Below are 21,030 nucleotides of genomic sequence, written 5' to 3'. Positions count from 1 at the left end.
TAAATGATTGTGTGTACAGTAGAATATAAAAGATTGTGTGTACAGTAGAATATAAATGATTGTGTGTACAGTAGAATATAAAAGATTGTGTGTACAGTAGAATATAAATGATTGTGTGTACAGTAGAATATAAATGATTGTGTGTACAGTAGAATATACAAGATTGTGTGTACAGTAGAATATAAAAGATTGCGTGTACAGAAGAATATAAAAGATTGCGTGTACAGTAGAATATAAAAGATTGTATGTACAGTAGAATATAAAAGATTGTATGTACAGTAGAATATAAAAGATTGTGTGTACAGTAGAATATAAAACTGCATGCGGTATTCTAATGTGTTGGTTTCAGACCCCCAGTAAGAAACAGCGGTAAAAAAACTACGCTGTGTAAGAGCACCCCAAAAATGAATTTCAAACACTGAATAAAATTGACTGAATTAGGCAGTGACAAGTCTGCGGGCAGCCTGCAATTATTAGTGACTTGCAAGAACTAGTGGCAGCAGCTAGCACTGTCACTTGAAGCAGTAAGTACAGGTGTCACCTTCAATTTAAAGGGGTTATTCAGGAATAGAAAATCATGGCTACTTTCTTTCAAAAACAGCTCCCCGTCTGTCTCCAGGTTGGGTGTGGTTTTGCAATTCATTTCTGTCTGACCACAGTGCTCTCTGCTGACACCTCTGTCTGTGTCAGGAACTGTCCAGAGTAGCAAAGGTTTGCTATGTGGATTTGCTCCTATTCTGGACAGTTCTTGACACAGGCAGAGATGTCAGCAGAGAGCACTGTGGTCAGACTGAAAAGAACTCCACAACTTCCTGTGGAGCATTTAGTACAGGAAGGATTAAGATTTTTATATAGAAGTAATGTGCAAATCTGTTTAACTTTTGGCACCAATTAATTTTGAAAATATTTTTTCTACTGGAGTACCCCTCTAGCAAAAACTGGAGAAATGGAGAAATGTTGATTCTGTTCCATTTTGCTAAAAAGAAAATGGGACAAAATTGTAATTTGTAATGAAAAGACAGGACAGCCTAAAATAAAGAAAAAACTGGACGTGACGAATGGTCAGCCTAAATGTAATGGGATGTACTTGCCCCTATGAGTGAGAGCACAAGTCTATTGAACTTATCAGTTTGAGAGACCAGAAGCACAAAGCATTTTACACGCTATATTTCCTTAGAATCTAATCTCAGTGGGAACTACACACAATGCATAGATCCCTGGAATGGAATCTACTGTACCAGGTACTTTACTTGGACAAACATCCTGTATGCTGTATAGAATTTAGTAACACCATCACTGGTCGATTGTTCACATCAACCTTTAAAGGGGTACTCCGCCCCTGGCATCTTATCCCCTATCCAAAGGATAGGGGATAAGATGTCAGATCACAGGGGTCCCGCTGCTGGGGACCCCAGGGATCGCTGCTGCAGCACCCCGCTATCATTACTGCACAGAGCGAGTTCGCTATGTGCGTAATGACGGGCGATACAGGGGCTGGAGCAGCGTGACGTCATGGCTCCGCCCCTCATGACATCACGGCCCGCCCCCTTAATGCAAGTCTATGGAAGGGGGCGTGACGACCGCCACGCCCCCTTCCCATAGACTTGTATTGACGGGAGCGGGCCGTGACGTCACGAGGGGCGGAGCCGTGACGTAACGATGCTCCGGCCCCTGTATTGCCCGTCATTACGTACAGAGCGATCTTGCTCTGCGCAGTAATGATAGCGGGGTGCTGCAGCAGCAATCCCTGGGGTCCCCAGCAGCGGGACCCCGGCGATCTGACATCTTATCCCCTATCCTCTGGATAGGGGATAAGATGTCTAGGGGCGGAGTACCCTTTTAAGAAGTTGGGCGAATTGGTAAACTCAGGAATAGTTAAAATCCTTGGCAAACCATAGCTGCTAAAGGACAAAGTAAATTTTATTTTTGAGCCTAGAAGATTTTTATGAAATGACAGGCAAGTTGGAAATGGGGCCTATCATTCCCTTCATGGCTAGTCCAGGTTTTCAGTTCTGGCTTAAATCGGCACAGGTGCTGAGAACAACTTATTACTGGACTTACAACATGTGTGTAATTCAGTCTGCATTTAAAGGGGTACTACCACCCTAGACATCTTATACCTTATCCAAAGGATAGGGGATAAGATATCTGATCTCGGGGGTCCCGCCGCTGGGGGCCCCCGCAGTATTGCATGCGGCACCCACCTGTTTTTTGTGCGGAAGCGCTGGAGGGTCTGAGTCGCGACCACGGGAACGGAAGTCTGTGACCTCAGGACTCCGCCCCCGTGTGATGTCAAGCCCGTCCCCTCAATGCAAGTCTATGGGAAGGGGCGTGACGCCCCCTCCCATAGACTTGCATTGAGGGGACGGGCGTGACGTCACACGGGGGCGGAGTCCTGACATCACGGCCTTCGGTTCCCGTAGTCGCGACTCAGACCCTCCAGCGCTTCCGCACAAAAAACAGGTGGGTGCCGCATGCAATACTGCGGGGGTCCCCAGCGGCAGGACCCCCGAGATCAGACATCTTATCCCCGATCCTTTGGATAGGGGATAAGATGTCTTGGATGGAAGTACCCCTTTAAGGCTGGGAGTTGAAATCTTGAGGTCTGCTAACCTGTTGTGGGACACTTCAATTGTGTGTGAGCAACACAGCTTGATGTTGTTTGGTTGGGTGACTGGTAGGAAATCATCTATATAGCTATAGAAGATATTTTTAGTTAGTGCTATATTTATTTATTTATTTATTTGTTTATTCAACTCTTTTGGAAGTCTAAAATTAGTCATTCTTTACTTTTATAGTTTTTACAAACCAGTAGAACATGTTACATTGATAATTGTGGAATAATCATTGGCACAACAATCATCCCTATTACCATCGGTGACAAATTTTGACCCTGGATTCAATTAGTGAAAACACTATTATTTCATATAAGTCAAAAAGATGTAAACCTGGAGATGTCCATTTCCATGACCAATAAATAGTATTGGGAAAATTAACAAAATTAAGTCATTCCAGCTACACCAAACACCACCACTGGTGCTCATAGGGGTTGTCCTACACCAGGAAATTGTGATGTATGGACTCTAAGACTGACATGCAAAAAAAAAAAAAACTTCTAACCTTCTCCAATCCCCCACCATGTCTGCCACAATGGCCCAATCCGGCTGACCAGCACCTCCTGCTTTCCTACTGACAAACAAGAAGCACTTCCTTAGCCAATCACTGGTCTAGGCAGGTCACCGCTTCAGTCAGTGTTACCTTTGGAGGCACTAACTGTGTGTCGATACAGGTAGCACTGTACATCGGGGAATGGTGACTGTCAAAACAGATGCAAAGGGGGATCAGGGCAGGTGAATTATTTCTTTTTTCATGTCTATCACAGCGACAGCCCAAATGCCATCATTTATTGGTGTGGAACAACCTCTTCAAAGCATACCATTTGGTTAAGTTTAAATGGGCACTGTCATGAAGTAAAAAAATTGATATGTTGTAGTACTTAAGTACTACAACATATCTCTAATATACTTTAATTAAAAAAGTGATTTTAAACCAGTTTAAAATCACTTTTAAATTCGGCCACTAGGGGTCGCCCTCCTAGTGGCCGAATGCATTCGGCAGTGACGTCACTACTGAATTTCGACTCATTTAAGCCTGGCAATGAGTCGAAATTCAGGCACTGCGGTGCCCACTCCCGCCTGTCAATCAAACAGGTGAGAGCGAGCACGCTGATAGCTGGGGCTGCGCGCATTGGCCAGCTCCACTGGCCTCGGGCGCGGCCCCGCCCGCCCCCGTTACCCTGTCCGGAGGCAGCGTGCGCACTCATTGCTGCGCTGATCCTCCGGATGGGTAAATCTTCTCTCTGCACTAGAGGAATGGGGTGGGGGAAGCGGGGTTCGGGGGAGTGCCGCCGCTCAGCACTAGAGGCATGGTGGGGGGGGGGAGTGGGGTTCAGGAGAGCGCCGCCGCTGTTCAGCACTAGAGGCTGGGGGGGGGGAGCGGGAGCGGAGTAGCACTGCTGCGCTAACAAAGTTATTGTTTTCACCACAGGGTGCCTCCAGCTGTTTCACCACTACAACTCCCAGAATGCCCTGACAGCCAGTAGATGTCAGGGCAAGCTGGGAGTTGTAGTGGTGAAACAGCTGGAGGCACCCTGTATAGTGAACTAAGGGCGTAAGTGTCGGCCCCAGCAGGCATCAGTGATGTCACGCCTGCTGGGGAAGTCTGCCTGGTAGTGAGCATACTACCAGGCAGACAAAAAGCCATTTTAATATAGTAAAAAAAAAATGCAAAGGCAGGGAGGGGGTTAGGGATAGATGGGCAATAGGCAGGGACAGAAAGAAAAAAAAATGGATGGTGGGAGCTACCCTTTAATGTATATACCATATTTTTCGTCATATAAGACGCTCCGGCATATAAGACGCACCTAATTTTATAGGATAAAAATATAGAAAATAAAGATTCTGAACCAAATACAATGTTAAGTATAGGACAGTGATCTCCAACCTGCGGACCTTCAGATGTTACAAAACTACAACTCCCAGCATGCTTTGCAACATCTGGAGGTCCACAGGTTGAAGACCACTGGTATAGGAGGTAGTACTTACGTGTCCCCGCTGCTCCGGCCCCTGGATGTCACCCTCCATCGCTGTCGCCGTGTCCCCGTTGCTGCGGAATGTCTCTGCTGCCGGGTATCCTCGCTCTCCATCGCCATCATCATGTCGCTACGCACGCCGCTCCTATTGGATGATGGGACGGCGTGCGCGACGACGTGATGACGACGAAGGAGAGCGCCGGCCATGCAGGGGATCCTGGCACGGAGCAGACACCGAGAAGGCAGGTAAGGTACCTCCCGGTGTCTTGTAAGATGTTCGGGATGCCGCGATTTCACCACGGCGGTCCCGAACAGCCCGACCGAGCAGCTGGGTTAGTGTTATTTTCGCTTCAGAGGCGGCGGTCAGCTTTGATCGCCGAGTCTGAAGGGTTAATACAGGGCATCACCGCGATCGGTGATGTCCTGTATTAGCCGCGGGTCCTGGCCGTTGATGGCCGTTGATAGGACAGGTATTTGCCGTATAAGACGCACCAACTTTTCTCCCCCCCAGTTTTGGGGAAGAAAAAGTGCGTCTTATACGGTGAAAAATACGGTAGATTATGCAGTAATATCCAATGCTCCATCTAAATGCAGCAGCAGGTATTCAGCATGGAATCCTGTAAATCTATGCTTACAGGCAGGAATTGATGCTGTCTTTCAGAAAAGCTTTGATCACTTTATAAATATATCATGAATTTAAAGGTGCACGTATGATGAACCTCTAAAGACTGGATGTGATGCACTTGCACTTTGGGTATCTAGACTGTTTTCATTTATTTGGTTAAATTGGAGAAGACACTGACGAGTAGTAACAAGTGCGCAGTGTGTAGGAGGCAGAAGGGTGTGATCCTTTTACAAATAACCCCAAACAATCAGATCTGGAGGAGTAAATAGAGAAACAATTTCACCTTTTACTTCATGATGTAGAAATGTTTAGCATTGCGTTGTGTAAGCTTAGCCTTGTATTTCAATATAAAAGGATTCTCTGTATGTGAAAGTCCTAGCGTGTAATCCTCTGTGTGAACTTGTATTATCTCTATCATTGCGTTGTGTATTTTATTATAACACATTTAGGAGAATTGGAGCAAACAGGAACATGTCTTTACATAGGAGAGCAGAAGACTATATATGAGCCCAAGGTGGACCTGTCAGTAGAAAAACGGGTGTAAGTAATCCCAGGGCTAGATAGACTTCAGACATACATTCATTATTTCAAGCATTCATCGAGATATAAGCCTTTCTGCTAATATGTAAATGAGGCTCAGGTACCCATGGGTGTTCCCTGGTATGAGAAGAGCCCCGGTAAGTCCAGTCCATGTCCTCCTTATCACCCACCCCCAGGCTGGCATGCATCTGTTTGACCAACAGCTACTAGATAAAGAGGACATGGTCTGGACTGGGCTCTTTTTGTACTGGTGAACGCCCACTGGGCACTTGAGCCTGAAATACATATTAAAGGGGTACTCCACTGGAAAACATTTTCTTTTAACCTCTTAAGGACCCAGCCATTTTACACCTTAGGACCCGGCCATTTTTTGAACATCTGACCACTGTCACTTTAAACATTAATAACTCTGGAATGCTTTTAGTTATCAATCTGATCCCGAGATTGTTTTTTCGTGACATATTCTACTTTAACATAGTCGTAAAAAAAATTGTAACTTGCATCCTTTCTTGGTGAAAAATTTGAAAATTTTATGAAAAATTTGAAAATTTTGCATTTTTCTAACTTTGAAGCGCTCTGTTTGTAAGGAAAATGGATATTCAAAATATTTTAATTTTTTTTCACATATACAATATGTCTACTTTATGTTTGCATCATAAAATTGACAAGTTTTTACTTTTGGAAGACACCAGAGGGCTTCAAAGTTCAGCAGCAATTTTCCAATTTTTCACAAAATTTCCAAACTCACTATTTTTCAGGGACCAGTTCAGGTTTGAAGTGGATTTGAAGGGTCTTCACCTTAGAAATACCCCACAAATGACCCCATTATAAAAACTGCACCCCCAAAGTATACAAAATGATATTAGGTCAGCCTTTTAACCCTTTAGGTGTTTCACAGGAATAGCAGGAAAGTGAAGGAGAAAATTCACAATCTTCATTTTTTACACTCGCATGTTCTTGTAGACCCAATTTTTGAATTTTTACGAGGGGTAAAAGGAGAAAATGTATACTTATATTTGTAGCCCAATTTCTCTCGAGTAAGCACATACCTCATATGTCTATGTAAAGTGTTCGATGGGCGCAGTAGAGGGCTCAGAACCGAAGGAGTGACAAGGGGATTTTGGAGAGTATGTTTTTCTGAAATGGTTTTTGGGGGGCATGTTGCATTTAGGAAGCCCCTATGGTGCCAGGACAGCAAAAAATACCCACATGCCATACCATTTTGGAAACAAGACCCCTTGAGGAACGTAACAAGGAATAAAGTGAGCCTTAATACCCCACATGTGTTTCACGACTTTTGCATATGTAAAAAAATAAAATAAAATTTCACTAAAATGTGTGATTCCCCCCAAATTTCACATTTTTGCAAGGGTTAATAGCAGAAAATACCCCCCAAAATTTGTAACCCCATCTCTTCTGAGTATGGAGGTACCCCATAAGTTGACCTGAAGTGCACTACGAGCGAACTACAATGCTCAGAAGAGAAGGAGTCATATTTGGCTTTTTGAGAGCAAATTTTGCTCGGGGGCATGTCCCATATAGGAAGCCCCTATAGTGCCAGGAAAGCAAAAAATACCCACATGGCGTACCATTTTGGAAACTAGACCCCTTGAGGAACGTAACAAGGAATAAAGTGAGCCTTAATACCCCACACGGGTTTCACGACTTTTGCATACGTAACAAAAAAAATAAAAATTTCATTAAAATGGGTGTTTCCCCCCAAATTTCACATTTTTGCAAGGGTTAATAGCAAAAAATACCCCCCAAAATTTGAAACCCCATCTCTTCTGAGTATGGAGGTACCCCATAAGTTGACCTGAAGTGCACTACGAGCGAACTACAATGCTCAGAAGAGAAGGAGTCATATTTGGCTTTTTGAGAGCAAATTTTGCTCGGGGGCACTTCGCATTTAGGAAGCCCCTATGGTGCCAGGACAGCAAAATAACCCCCACATGGCATACCATTTTGGAAACTAGACCCCTTGAGGAACGTAACAAGGGGTACAGTGAGCATTTACCCCCACTGGTGTCTGTCAGATCTTTGGAACAGTGGGCTGTACAACATTTTTAATTTGCACAGCCCACTGTTCCAAAGATCTGTCAGACACCAGTGGGGTGTAAATTCTAACTGCACCCCTCATTACATTCCATGAGGGGTGTAGTTTCCGAAATGGGGTCACATGTGGGGTTTAGTTTTTTTTTGCGTTTGTCAAAACCGCTGTAACAATCAGCCACCCCTGTGCAAATCACCTCAAATGTACATGGTGCACTCTCCCTTCTGAGCCTTGTTGTGCGCCCCCAGAGAACTTTGCGCCCACATATGGGGTATCTCCGTAGTCGGGAGAAATTGCATTACAAATTTTGGAGGCTTTTTTTCCCTTTTACCTCTTGTCAAAATGAAAAGTATAGGGCAACACCAGCATGTTAGTGTAAAAAATTTATTTTTTTACACTAACATGCTGGTGTAGATCCCAACTTCACATTTTCATAAGGGGTGAAAGGAGAAAAAGCCCCCCAAAATTTGTTAGGCAATTTCTCCTGAGTACGGCGATACCCCATATGTGGCCCTAAACTGTTGCCCTGAAATACGACAGGGCTCCAAAGTGAGAGAGCCATGTGCATTTGAGGCCAGAATTAGGGATTTGCATAGGGGTGGACATAGGGGTATTCTACGCCAGTGATTCCCAAACAGGGTGCCTCCAGCTGTTTCAAAACTCCCAGCATGCCTAGACAGTCAACGGCTGTCCAGCAATACTGGGAGTTGTTGTTTTGCAACAGCTGGAGGCTCCATTTTGGAAACAGTGGCGTACCAGACGTTTTTCATTTTTATTGGGGAGGGGGGCTGTGTAGGGGTATGTGTATATGTAGTGTTTTTTACTTTTTATTTTATTTTGTGGTAGTGTAGTGTAGTGTTTTTAGGGTACAGTCACACGGGCGGGGGGTTACAGCGAGTTTGAGCTGCCGCGCAAAATTAGCTGCATCGCAAACTTGCAGCCGGATACTCACTGTAAGCCCCTGCCCATGTGAAAGTACCCTGTACATTCACAGGGGGGGGGGACCTCCAGCTGTTGCAAAACTACAACTCCCAGCATGCACAGTCTATCAGTGCATGCTGGTAGTTATAGTTTTGCAACAGCTGGAGGTTGGGAAACACTGAGTTAGGAAACAGACAATGTTTCCCAACCAGTGTGCCTCCAGTTGTTGCAAAACCACAACTCTCAGCATTCTCAAGCATGCTGGGAGTAGTAGTTGGCAACATCTTTAGAGCCAGATGTTGCCGAACTACAACTCCCAGCATGCTTGGAGTTGTAGTTTTGCAACATCTGGAGGACTACAGTTTGCAGACCACTAATACAGTGGTTCCCAATCTGTGCCCTTCCAGATGTTGCAAAACTACAACTCCCAGTATGCCAAAACTGTCCAGGCATGCTGGGAGTTGTAGTTCTGCAACATCTGAAGGGCCAGATGTTACGGAACTACAACTCCCAGCATGCCTGGACAGTAAGGGCATGCTGAGGATGTGTAGTTTTGCAACATCTGGAAGGGCACAGTGGTCTCCAAACTGTGGACCTCCAGATGTTGCAAAACTGCAACTCCCAGCATGCCCAGACGCCAAGGGCTGTCTGGGCATGCTGGGAGTTGTAGTTTACAGGGTCCCAATACAGCAATGCATGTCGCTTTACGGCGACGTGCATTGCTGTAAAGGGCCCGACCGCGGCTGAAGATCTACTCACCTGTCGCCGCCGCCGCCATCTTCCTCGCCGGGATCCGGGTCTTCAGGGACGAGGTAAGTACCGGGGCTGGTCCCCAGCACTCCCCCGTCCCCCGCCGCGTCCTCCGGTCTTCCTCCCGTCCTCTCCGGACTTTCAGGGGCCGGGCAGGACGGGAGGAAGTAACCGCCCCCCCCCCCTCCTGCGATTGGTCGGTTAACTAACCGACAGATCGCAGGGTATAGGAGGAGGTGGCAGGCTTGCCACTTCGCTCCTATACTCCAGCATGGTCCTGGCTGTCTGTGACAGCCGGGATCATGCGAAATTACCGGGCGGTCGGGTCCCAGAGACCCGATCAGCCCGGTATCGCCGCAGATCGCAAGGGCGATTTCCCTTGCGATTTGCGGCGATCGCCGACATGGGGGGCCTACATGGCCCCCCTCGGCGTTTGCCCTGGATGCCTGCTGAAGGATTTCAGCAGGCATCCAGTTCCGATCTCTGCCCGGCGCGCGGCAGAGACCGGAAAACGCCAGGGCGTATGGATACGCCCTGGGTCCTTAAGGCCCAGGGTGTGAGGGCGTATCCATACGCCCTGGGTCCTTAAGAGGTTAAATCAACTGGTGCCAGAAAGTTAAACAGATTTGTAAATTACTTCTATTTAAAAAAAATCCCAATCCTTCCAGTATTTATCAGCTGCTGTAAAATATACAGGAAGTTATATTCTTTTTAAATTTCCTTTTTAAATTTTATGACCACAGTGCTCTCTGCTGACACCTCTGTCCGTTTCAGGAACTGTCCAGAGCAACAGAGGTTTGCTATGGGAATTTGCTCCTGCTGTGGACAGTTCCTGACATGGACAGAGATGTCAGCAGAGAGCACTTGTGGTCAGGCAGAAAGGAAATTCTAAAAGAAAAGAAATTCCTGTGGGTTATACAGCAGCTGATAGGATTTGGATTTGGAATTTTTAATAGAAGTAATTTACAAATCTGTTTAACTTTCTGGATCCAGTTGATTTAAAATAAAATGTTTTCCAGTGGAGTACCCCTTTAACAAAAAGGCTTATAAATTGCCATTGGTGAGGACCAGATATGCCTGGAATCATGATGTGAAGCCCTATCAGCCATGGGCTTATTTGCCTTATTTACACTCTCGTTTTCTTACTGATTGATAGGTTGACTTTAACGACCCATGGCATTTATTCTCAACATAGGGCCACTACGTCTATATAGAGCAGCATAAAAAGACATTTCAGATAATCATACTTTTCCAGTTTTGAGGTAACAGTTTAGAGAAGTGTCATTTCTTGTTTCCTTGTTTCCTACATACACAGCAAGCTCCATAAAGACAAGGTATGATGAGTTTTATGTGGTTTACTTGAGTTGCTTTCAACCTGGCCTTAAAGGGGTTCTCCCTTGTTTATACTGTTTTTTGTTATTATGTTTGTGTGTTATGTGTGTATAAGTATGTGTTTTTTATGTGTGTTGTGATTATGTATATATGTATTTTCTTACCTTTTGTGAAGATCCGGAAGCCTGCCCCTTTTTCTTCCAGTGGGTTGCTGTGTAACCTCGGCCTCCGCCATGTTGTGTTCGGTAAGTGAGATCTTCTGACGTCCAAGGCAAATCTTTTCTTCCTGTTTCTTCCGTGGCTCAGCGACGAATCTGCGGCCTCTTCCGGCGCATGCGCAGGTAGTTTTTTTTATTTTTTTTACCAATAAAGTTTTTTTTGTCTAATTGACAAACTGTCTGCGCTTGCGCGAAGCTACGCTATTAGCGTAGACCTAACGTACGCTGCGCTGTTAGTGTAGCACTTGCGTACTCGTGCATGCGCAGACAGTTTGTCAATTGGACAAAAAAAACTTTATTGGTAAAAAAAAAAAAAACTGCATGCGCCGGAAGAGGCCACAGATTCGTCGCTGAGCCACGGAAGAAACAGGAAGAAAAGATTTGCCTCGGACGTCAGAAGATAGGAAGGACAGAAGCAAGAACACACCCCCCGACATCCCACTTACCGAACACAACATGGCGGAGGCCGAGGTGCACAGCAAGCCACTGGAAGAAAAAGGGGCCAGCTTCCTGATCTTCACAAAAGGTAAGAAAATACATATATACATAATCACAACACACATAAAAAAACACATAACACACATAACACACAAACATAATAACAAAAAACAGTATAAACAAGGGAGAACTCCTTTAAAGAGCGCACAAAGAGCAGGGCACTCACCCGCAGCATTCATTAGCACCCTTAATGATGGGGACAGGGTAGACGGACAATATGGTGGTTGCAGGGGAGCTGGATGAGCCAACTCCCCACCTCCAATGCTCACTGAAGTGCTATGCAGCAGGAAGATTACAATGCCAGAACTCTGCATATACTGAACAGATTTAAGTAAGTGACCCCTCTTTGTAAAGCTGTTCAACCCAGTATATTAAAGGGGTTGTGCGCTGCCCTAATTTTCGGAGCTCCGCTCACAGCGTCCGGAAGTTCATTACTCCGAACGCTGTGTGCGGGCTTCCATGTTTGCGGCCGCCGGACGTGACATCACGCCCGGCCCCTCGCCCGGCCCCTCGTGACGTCTCTCCCGCCCCCTCGTGACGTCACGCCCGCTGCCCCTCTACCAAAGTCTGTGGGAAGGGGGCGTGACGTCACGCCCTGCGGCTGCGAACACGGAGGCCCGCACACAGCGTTTGAAGTAATGAACTTCCGGACGCTGTGAGCGGAGCTCCGAAAGTCAGGGCAGCGCACAACCCCTTTAAGTTTAGTTCAGGTAAATAGGGTGTCAGATTCTCTTTAACCCCATCAAACCCATTTGGGATGAATTTCAAGCCAGGAATGAGAAAGCGATAGATAATGCTAAATGGCCTTCCTTTGGGAAGTCTTGACCTACGTTTTTTAATAGATGTCTGAATAAAGCTTAAATTTCATTTCGGAGTCGCTGAGTCCCGTTACTCTCCTTTGTTCTACACCTTCTTGTCCTACATCAGTGTCTGACCTCACAAATGCAGTTTTAGATGAATGAACACACATTCTTACAGACGCACTCCAAAATCTTGTAGGAAGGGTATAAGGATGGACCAACTCCATAAAACTGCCTAAGGTTTTGGGATGGGATGTCCAATAAACTGATCTAAATGTGACGGGCAGGTGTCCACAGACTATTGGCAATACTGTGTCAACTGTATATAATATAAAATAAATAGGAGTCTTGATATCATTTTTGATTGAGAGAAGTAAATATAAAATATAATATAAAAACTGTATATACTCGAGTATAAGCCGAGTTTTTCAGCACGATTTTTCGTGCTGAAAACGCCCCCCTCGGCTTATACTCAAGTGGACTCTCCGCCTGTCAATCCCTTCTCAGTAGTCTTCAACCTGCGGCCCTCCAGATGTTGCAAAACTACAACTCCCAGCATGCCCATCGGCTGTCCGGGCATGCTGGGAGTTGTAGTTTTGAAACATTTGGAGGTCCGCAGGTTGAAGACCACTGCGGCCTTCGTCATCATCCAGACCCCCCCCATTTAGTTTTCTACTCACCTCCCCTCGGTGGGAAGGAAGGGTGAGCTGTTCTGGGCCATCTATGCTGCAGGGACCGTCCGGTGGGGAGGGTTAGTCGTTCCGGGCTGTCCATCTTCACCGGGAGGCCCTCTTCTCCGCTCCGGGCCAGCCCCGGACTAGTGACGTTGCCTTGACGACGAAGCACAGGGACATCCCTGTGCATGAACATCCCTATGCGTCGTCATCAAAGCAGCTTCACTTGTCTGGGGCCGGGCACGGAGCGGAGAAGAGGGCCTCCCGGTGAAAATGGACAGCCTGGAACAACTAACCCTCCCCACCGGACGGTTCCTGCAGCCTAGATGGCCCGGACCTGCTCACCCTTCCTTCCCACCGAGGGGAGGTGAGTAGAAAACTAAAGGGGGGTCTGGATGATGACGAAGGCCGCAGTGGTCTTCAACCTGCGGACCTCCAGATATTTCAAAACTACAACTCCCAGCATGCCCGATGGCTGTCCGGGAATGCTGGGAGTTGTAGTTTTGCAACATCTGGAGGTCCGCAGGTTGAAGACCACTGATGAAGGGATTGACAGGTGGTGATGATGAAGGGGGGGTTGGGATGTTGACGAGGGGGATGATGACAGAGTGATGATGACCGGGGTGATAATGACAGGGTGATGATGACAGGGTAATGATGACGACGAGGGGATGATGACGGGGGGTGTTAATGACAGGGGGGATGATGACATGGGGGGATAATGTATTTCCCACCCTAGGCTTATAGTCGAGTCAATAACTTTTCCTGGGTTTTTGGGGTTAAATTAGGGGCCTCTGCTTATATTCGGGTCGGCTTATACTCGAGTATATGCGGTATGTCAAACTACAGAATACATTCTTGTAATAACCTATAGATACAACCATGTGCTGCTTATTTGCACACTATCTAGATTTGGGTACTGTTTGCTAAGTTCTCAGTGCCAAGGGTTGCACACTGGTATAATTTAAGTAAACTACCAGCATGTCATGTACTGTTCAGACGCCCACTGCCAGCACTCACTGTTATGACCTGCTTTATGCATTAGTTTTCACTTTCCTTCCATTCTTGATATGTCAGGTATACAGTATGACGATCAGAGGAGCAGAAGTCACAGCCCTTCACACATGGATTAATATGGGTGGGGAATCCCTCTAAGGCTTCATTGCTGTTTGTCAAATTATATTCTTCCCCTTCAACAGGTGTCAGTGAATTTGGTTTTATGGCTTCCCTGGAGGCAAATATAATGATTATGGGATAAGAATGGCTTATGTAGAATTGTCTTACCTTTTTATCCATACTGTAGATACATTCTGCTATATCCTTTCCACATTCAGTGATAATATTCTAAGAAATTTCTGCTACACTTGGGGTATTAAGCTTTGCCATTCGGTGTGGTTAGAAGTTTGGGCTATTGTGGGATTACTGGTTAGTACAAGGGCAGGTATAAAACCTATTCCCACCATGATATAGATCATCCACAATGTTATATGAGGGAGGTCGCACAAGTGCAAAACCTGGTAACCAGTATGTACTGTATTGCCTTGTTTCTGTGATTTATTGGGACTACTCCCTTATCATCAAATGGGGTTTAGGTATAGTGGCCACTCCCAGGCAGAAGAGGAGTCCAATCTTCATGTTAGACCTATGGTTATCATTCTACAACGTTACATTTTTTAAGTTATGTTTGGATTGTTGAGGCTTTTGGGTAATGACAGAAGTCCAAAGCATTAGGGGGCGCACTCAGAAAGTGTGACATACATTCTCACTAGGGTTTGAATAACACTTTCCTATAGGGATCTCTGATTTCCCTCCATAGAGATTCATAGAGATTCATACTACAGGGACCCCTCCTCTTCAATGTGCAGAATGAAAAGCAACCCCTGCTGGAGCACCCGGTCCCTCCAGTACCTTACACAATAATTTGTATACTTGCATGGCCATGTCTTGTACTGCAGCTCACCCCATTACTGCACATTTATTCTTCTCATTGATAAATGGTCCAGGGGTGAGACCCCCATTGTTCACATATTAGTGGCCAGCAATTAAAATTTTGTAGAGGTGCCTTTTAAATTTTTTCCCCACCATTCTGGTGTTTTGGACTTTTAACCAGTAGAATTATAGATGTGATTTTGGTAGTAACTGGGGTGTAAGAGATGATACAACCCTTAATTGAGAAGATACAATACAGAATCATTTGTACATTCATATTTGTGGTGTCCTGGTACTGGACTTGGTCCCGTACCTTTGTCGTAAGTCCCCACAGTCAGAGTTCCTCCATGTTGGTAGGGCTTTCCTGGTGGGTTAACCCCTAGATGCCTCATAATGCCATTTAGACATGTATATATTTAATATATTTTATTTTAATGTAATTGATTTACAGGACCTTTGGTCACTTGATTTATAGTGAATTGTGTTATGCTAGGTTTAAGGACCTCTGGGTCATGTGATATAACCATAATGCCTTGGTTTAGGACTGACAGGTTTGGGGACCAATAAGCTTTGATCCTGCCCCTTCTGTATATAAGGGCGCTTCATCCAATAATCACTCTTAGTTCCTGGTTGCAAAGCAAGCAACATCTCTCTTAGTTCCTGACTACCAGAATGAGCAGATCTGAGATCACAGCTACAAGACAAGCTAGGTCTGAAGCCTTCCACTTCAGCCGCTTTCTAAACCGTGAGTTATTTCCGACTCAAATCTTACCAATTCTACGTGACTACTGAACCTAAACATACCCCTAAATTCAGTTGAACAGCGTACAGCAAACATCAAAGCTTATTTTAGTACAAAGTCCCAGCCAACCTGTGAGGAGCCTAAATCCCAGTCCTCTTGTAAAAGACTTTTTGTTATCATCATCTGCATAAAATCTGCAGGAAAGTTATTTCTAGTTTACTACAACTTCTGCTGTGGACAATCCTTTATTCCTCCCTATCGTTCTTGGGACGGGTGGCCATAGGACATATACATTGAGGAAGCCCACACCCTGGCGTCACGACAATCAAGGGTGCTATACCCTACAACACTACTCTGCAACACCCCTGTTCACCCTACATCCCCCAATCTCACCACATAGCATCCTGCAGTAAAACCCCAAGCTCAGTTGCAATGACACTCAAAGATTTTGGGGCATTAAAGGGGTACTCCACTAAAAAACTTTTTTTTTTTTTTAAATCAACTGGTGCCAGAAAGTTAAACGGATTTGTAAATTTCTTTTTCTTTTTGAATTTCCTTTCTGTCTTACCACAGTGCTCTCTACTGACACCTCTGTCCATGTCAGGACCTGTCCAGAACAGGAGCAGATCCCCATCGAAAACCTATCCTGCTCTGGACAGTTCCTAAAATGGACAGAGGTGTCAGCAGAGAGCACTTTGGTAAGACAGAAAGGAAATTCAAAAAGAAAAGAACTTACTGTGGATCATAACAGCAGTTGATAAGTACTGTAAGGATTAAGATTTTTTAATAGAAGTAATTTACAAATCTGTTTAACTTTCTGGCACCAGTTGCTAAAAAAAAATTAAAAAATTCCAGCGGAGTACCCCTTTAACCCCTTAACCAGCAAGAACGTAAATTAACGTCCTGGTGCTGTGGTACTTAGCGCACCAGGACATATATTTACGTCCTGTACATGACTGCGAGCATCGGAGCGATGCTCGGATCATGCGCTGCTGGTCCCGGCTGCTGATTGCAGCCAGGGACCTGCCGGTAATGGCCGACATCCGCAATCGCGCGGATGTCTGCCATTAACCCCTCAGATGCCGTGATCAATACAGCGCTGCCGCGGCGATCAGATCATCCAAAACAGCGCTCAGAGGTCCCCTCACCTGCTCCGCCACCTTTCACGGGTCTTCTGCTCTGGTCTGAGATCGAGCAGACCAGAGCAGAAGATGACCGATAACACTGATCAATGCTATGTCCTATGCATAGCACTGAACAGTATTAGTAATCAAATGATTGCTATAAATAGTCCACTATGGGGACTATGAAAGTGTAAAAAAAAAAAAGTAAAAAAAAAAAAAAGTTGTAATAATTTGAAAGATCCCTTCTCCCAATAAAAATGTAAAATGTCCTTTTTTTCGATTTTACCCCCATAAAGTGTAAAAAAAATAAAAATTATACACATATTTGGTATCACCACGTGTGTAAATGTTCGAACTATAAAAATATAATGTTATTAATCCTGTACAGTGAACGGCAAATTGATGCTTTTTTTGTCACATTTTATTCAAAAAAAATTAATAAAGTTTTAAATACACAAATGTGCTATCAATAAAAAGTACAGATCATGGTGCAAAAAATGAGCCCTCATACCGCCGCTTATACCGATAGGTCGTCAAAAAGTTATAGTTATAGGTCGTCAAAAAGGATTTTAAACATACTAATTTGGTTAAAAAGTTTACGATTTTGTTTAAGCTCAACAATAATAGAAAAGTATATATCATGGGTATCATTTTAATCGTATTGACCCAAAGAATAAAGATTACATTCTCATTTTTACCGTGAAAACGAAACCTTCCAAAATTTGCAAAATTGCGGTTTTCTTTTTAATTTCCCCACAAAAATAGTATTTTTTTTTTGTTGCGCCATAAATTTTATGGTAAAACAAGTGATGTCATTATGCAGGACAACTGGTTGGGCAAAAAACAAGCCCTCAATAGTCTGTGGATGAAAATATAAAAGAGGTACTATTTTTAGAAGAGGAGGAGGAAAAAACAAAAATGCAAAAATAAAATTGGCCTGGTCCTTAAGGTCAAAATGGGCTTGGTCGTTAAGGGGTTAAGGAGCATGGAGGACACCCTTGTGGTTTATGTCTCAGGCCTGCTCCTCTCACCTCTGCCCACTTATTTACTGCCTGTGGTTTTAGGTGAAAGGATCAAACCTCTGTTGGCTTCTTGACCTCACCAGGCTGTTGAAAGATCTTTAAAGAGAGTCTATTAACTGAGATAGCATTCAGCACTGAGGATTTCTGCAGGATTTATGTCTTGGCAAACAAGACAAGACCAAAGTGTCAACTGTTAGATACTCTCAGAGCCAAGCCTTGGGAAGAAGGAGTAGATTAGCTAAAAGAAGTAAGGCAGCACATAGCATATCTGTTACTTAAAAAGAGCAGCCACCATGTGACCCAACAGCTCTGGAGGGAGGAATTGTTAGAAACTACATGGGATAGAAACTACTAGAAGGTCAATACTACTTTATGGCTAAGTACTCTTCTCCGGTGACATCCAATATGCTTGGAAACACTTTACACACAGATAAAAGGGTTTACAGTGATCCCTCAACTTACAATGGCCTCAACATACAATAGTTTCAACATACAATGGTCTTTTCTGGACCATTGTAACTTGAAACCAGACTCAACATACAATGCTATGGGATCTGCGAAACGTGTCATTGGCTGGAAGAACCGACCAATCAGAATGGATATTTCACTGGTAAAACCCCTGTATTCCTAAAGTGCAGGCACTGACTGGTGTCTTGTAGCGCCCCCTACAGTACAGGGAGGTACTACGTGTTCTGTACTCTTTACCTGTGCCAGGATTAGCTGCTCCTTTGGACATCAGGTGAGGGCGGCTCCATGTTACTTTTTTTAGGACACTGCGTGTTCTGTACAGGACCCTGAAGAAGCTCCTGTCCTCTAAATAGACCAGTATTTCCCAAAGAGGGTGCCTCCAGCTGTTGCAAAACTGGTTGGGAAACACTGAAATAGACAGTGATTTACAGCTCCCAGCAGATCTTTCTGTGTAAGGATTTGCTTTATCTGTATTAGTTATTTATTACTTATTTTTCTTTAATCCTCACTTTTTTCCAATTTTTGGATGAGATTTTTTTGGCTTCAGAACCAATTACCAGGTTTCCATAGAGTTATGGTCTCAACATACAATGGTTTCAACATACAATGGTCGTCCCAGAACCAATTAATATTGTAACTTGAGGGACCACTGTATTTTACAAGTAGGTGAGTTCACCTTCAGTATATGCCATCTGAGCATGGTTTGATTTTGAATCACAGTAGTGGATACACATACCTATGGGGGAGGGGGGGGGCTACCTAATAAGGGAATCAACAGTTTATGGAAGAAGCGCCAGCACAGGACACTGTCCACTTTGCAAGTAATACCAGATGCCACACTGGAGACAAATCCACAAAATGAGAGGCAGTCACAGGAGGCCCAGGCTGTAATAAAAAAAAAAAAGCTTGAGAATGCTTGAGAAAAGCATTTAAGTTGCCGAAAAATCACATTTGTGATCTTTGGGGGAATAAAACTACAGCTTTTTTCACAACTTAGACCTCCTGACTCCTGACCGTTGACTGCATAGCACTTAATAAAGGAACGCACTACTGTGGGACATACCAACCTAATAGGGGAACTACCTGCCTACTGTGGGGATTTACCTACCTAATGAGGAACTTACTAACCTACTCCCTTTTACTGTGTAGGACACCAGGGAGGTAATTATTACAGTTCAGGGCCTATAGATGGGGAGATCATGTAGAGGTGAGGAGGGCTAAGATGTTTGTCCTGCAGATTTTAAGTTTTAGCTGGAAGAAGTCATCATGGAAGTCTGAGCCAAATGGAGAAGAAATGGGAAAATGGGGTGACTGCAATCAGTCGTCCTGCGAGTCACTGGATGTAAGTGGAACCATTTATATGGTCTGCAGACCCTGTGTACAGCAGGAATCTACCTCTATATGGTCCTGTGTGTAATTACTTATATGATATACAGATCCTGTGTACAGCTAGTATCTACCGCTATATGATCACTATATAAGGGAATACTGGTCTGTTTAGTGGCTTTTATTAGTAACAGTAACCTACCATAGCTATGCCTGGAAAGTTTACTGGTTAACATGCTGAATGGCTGAGAATCCATTACATTACTCCGCAACTTGAATTACCCTTGATTCTCTGCATTGAGAAAGGTGCCTAGTAGAGGAATATTCCATGGAACACAGGGAATTAGCTTACAATACAGCACTGATTGATGTGGCCCTCATTGACCAAAATTGCCTAGGCTAAAAGGAGTAGTATAGTGAAAATTATCTTCATCCCGTTGTGCTGGGCTGCGAAAAAAAAAAGAAAACAAACATTAACTCACCTTCCTCCATTCCCCTGTTGCGCCGCTACAGCTGTTTGGTCCTCCTGTTCGGTCTTCTTCTTTCTTCCATGTGCACGGATCGTCACACTCCAGTCAGTGCATCACCGGCCGCAGCAATGTCCCGCCTCAGCCGGTGATAGGCTGTGCACAGTGTCATGTAAGGAGCCCGGGCAGCAGGGAGAAGGCATGGCCCAGGCTCCTTACATGACGCTGCATTCATCCTATCACCTATCAGTGTGACGATCCATGCACACAAGAAGGAAGAAGACCGGATGACCAATTATGGTGGTGGTGGTGGACAGGTACATGAAGATGACACATTTCATGCCCACTACAGGTGGATGTTAGACTTATTCACACACAACATCTTCCATCTTTATGGAGTGTCACATTCTATTGTGTTGGACCGCGGCTCCTAATTTACCTTCAGCTTCTAAACCCAATTATGCCTTAGTCTACAAACTCACATTGCTTTTTGTCCAATTATAACCCCCAGTCAAATGGACAAACCGAAAAGACCAACCAGACCCTTGAGCAATACACATGTTACTTCTGCTCCCATCTACCATACAATTGGAAAAATCAGTTATCATTAGCTGATTTTGCTTACAATCAACAGAAACATGCATCCTGCAGAATGTCATCATTCTATGTGAAATACGGCTACCATCTGTACCTTGCCAGACCCGCTCTCTATGAGACCTGTACCTGAAGTATCACAATGCCTATGAAACCTATGTGTGTTCATTCATACAAAAAGCCAGCTAGCCAAAAAAATAAGGCAAGCTGATTGTAGACATTCATCTGCTCCTGAATATCAAGTGGGTGACAAAGATTGGCTCTCTTCCAGACATCTCTATCTATCCTGACCTTCCATAAAGCTCGGCTCTCGTTTTCTCGGACTCTTTGCTGTTGCCAACCTTATCAATCCACTG

This window comes from Hyla sarda, chromosome 3 (assembly GCF_029499605.1).
Source record: "Hyla sarda isolate aHylSar1 chromosome 3, aHylSar1.hap1, whole genome shotgun sequence".
NCBI classification, from domain to species: domain Eukaryota; kingdom Metazoa; phylum Chordata; class Amphibia; order Anura; family Hylidae; genus Hyla; species Hyla sarda.
This window is presented reverse-complemented; position numbering follows the sequence as displayed.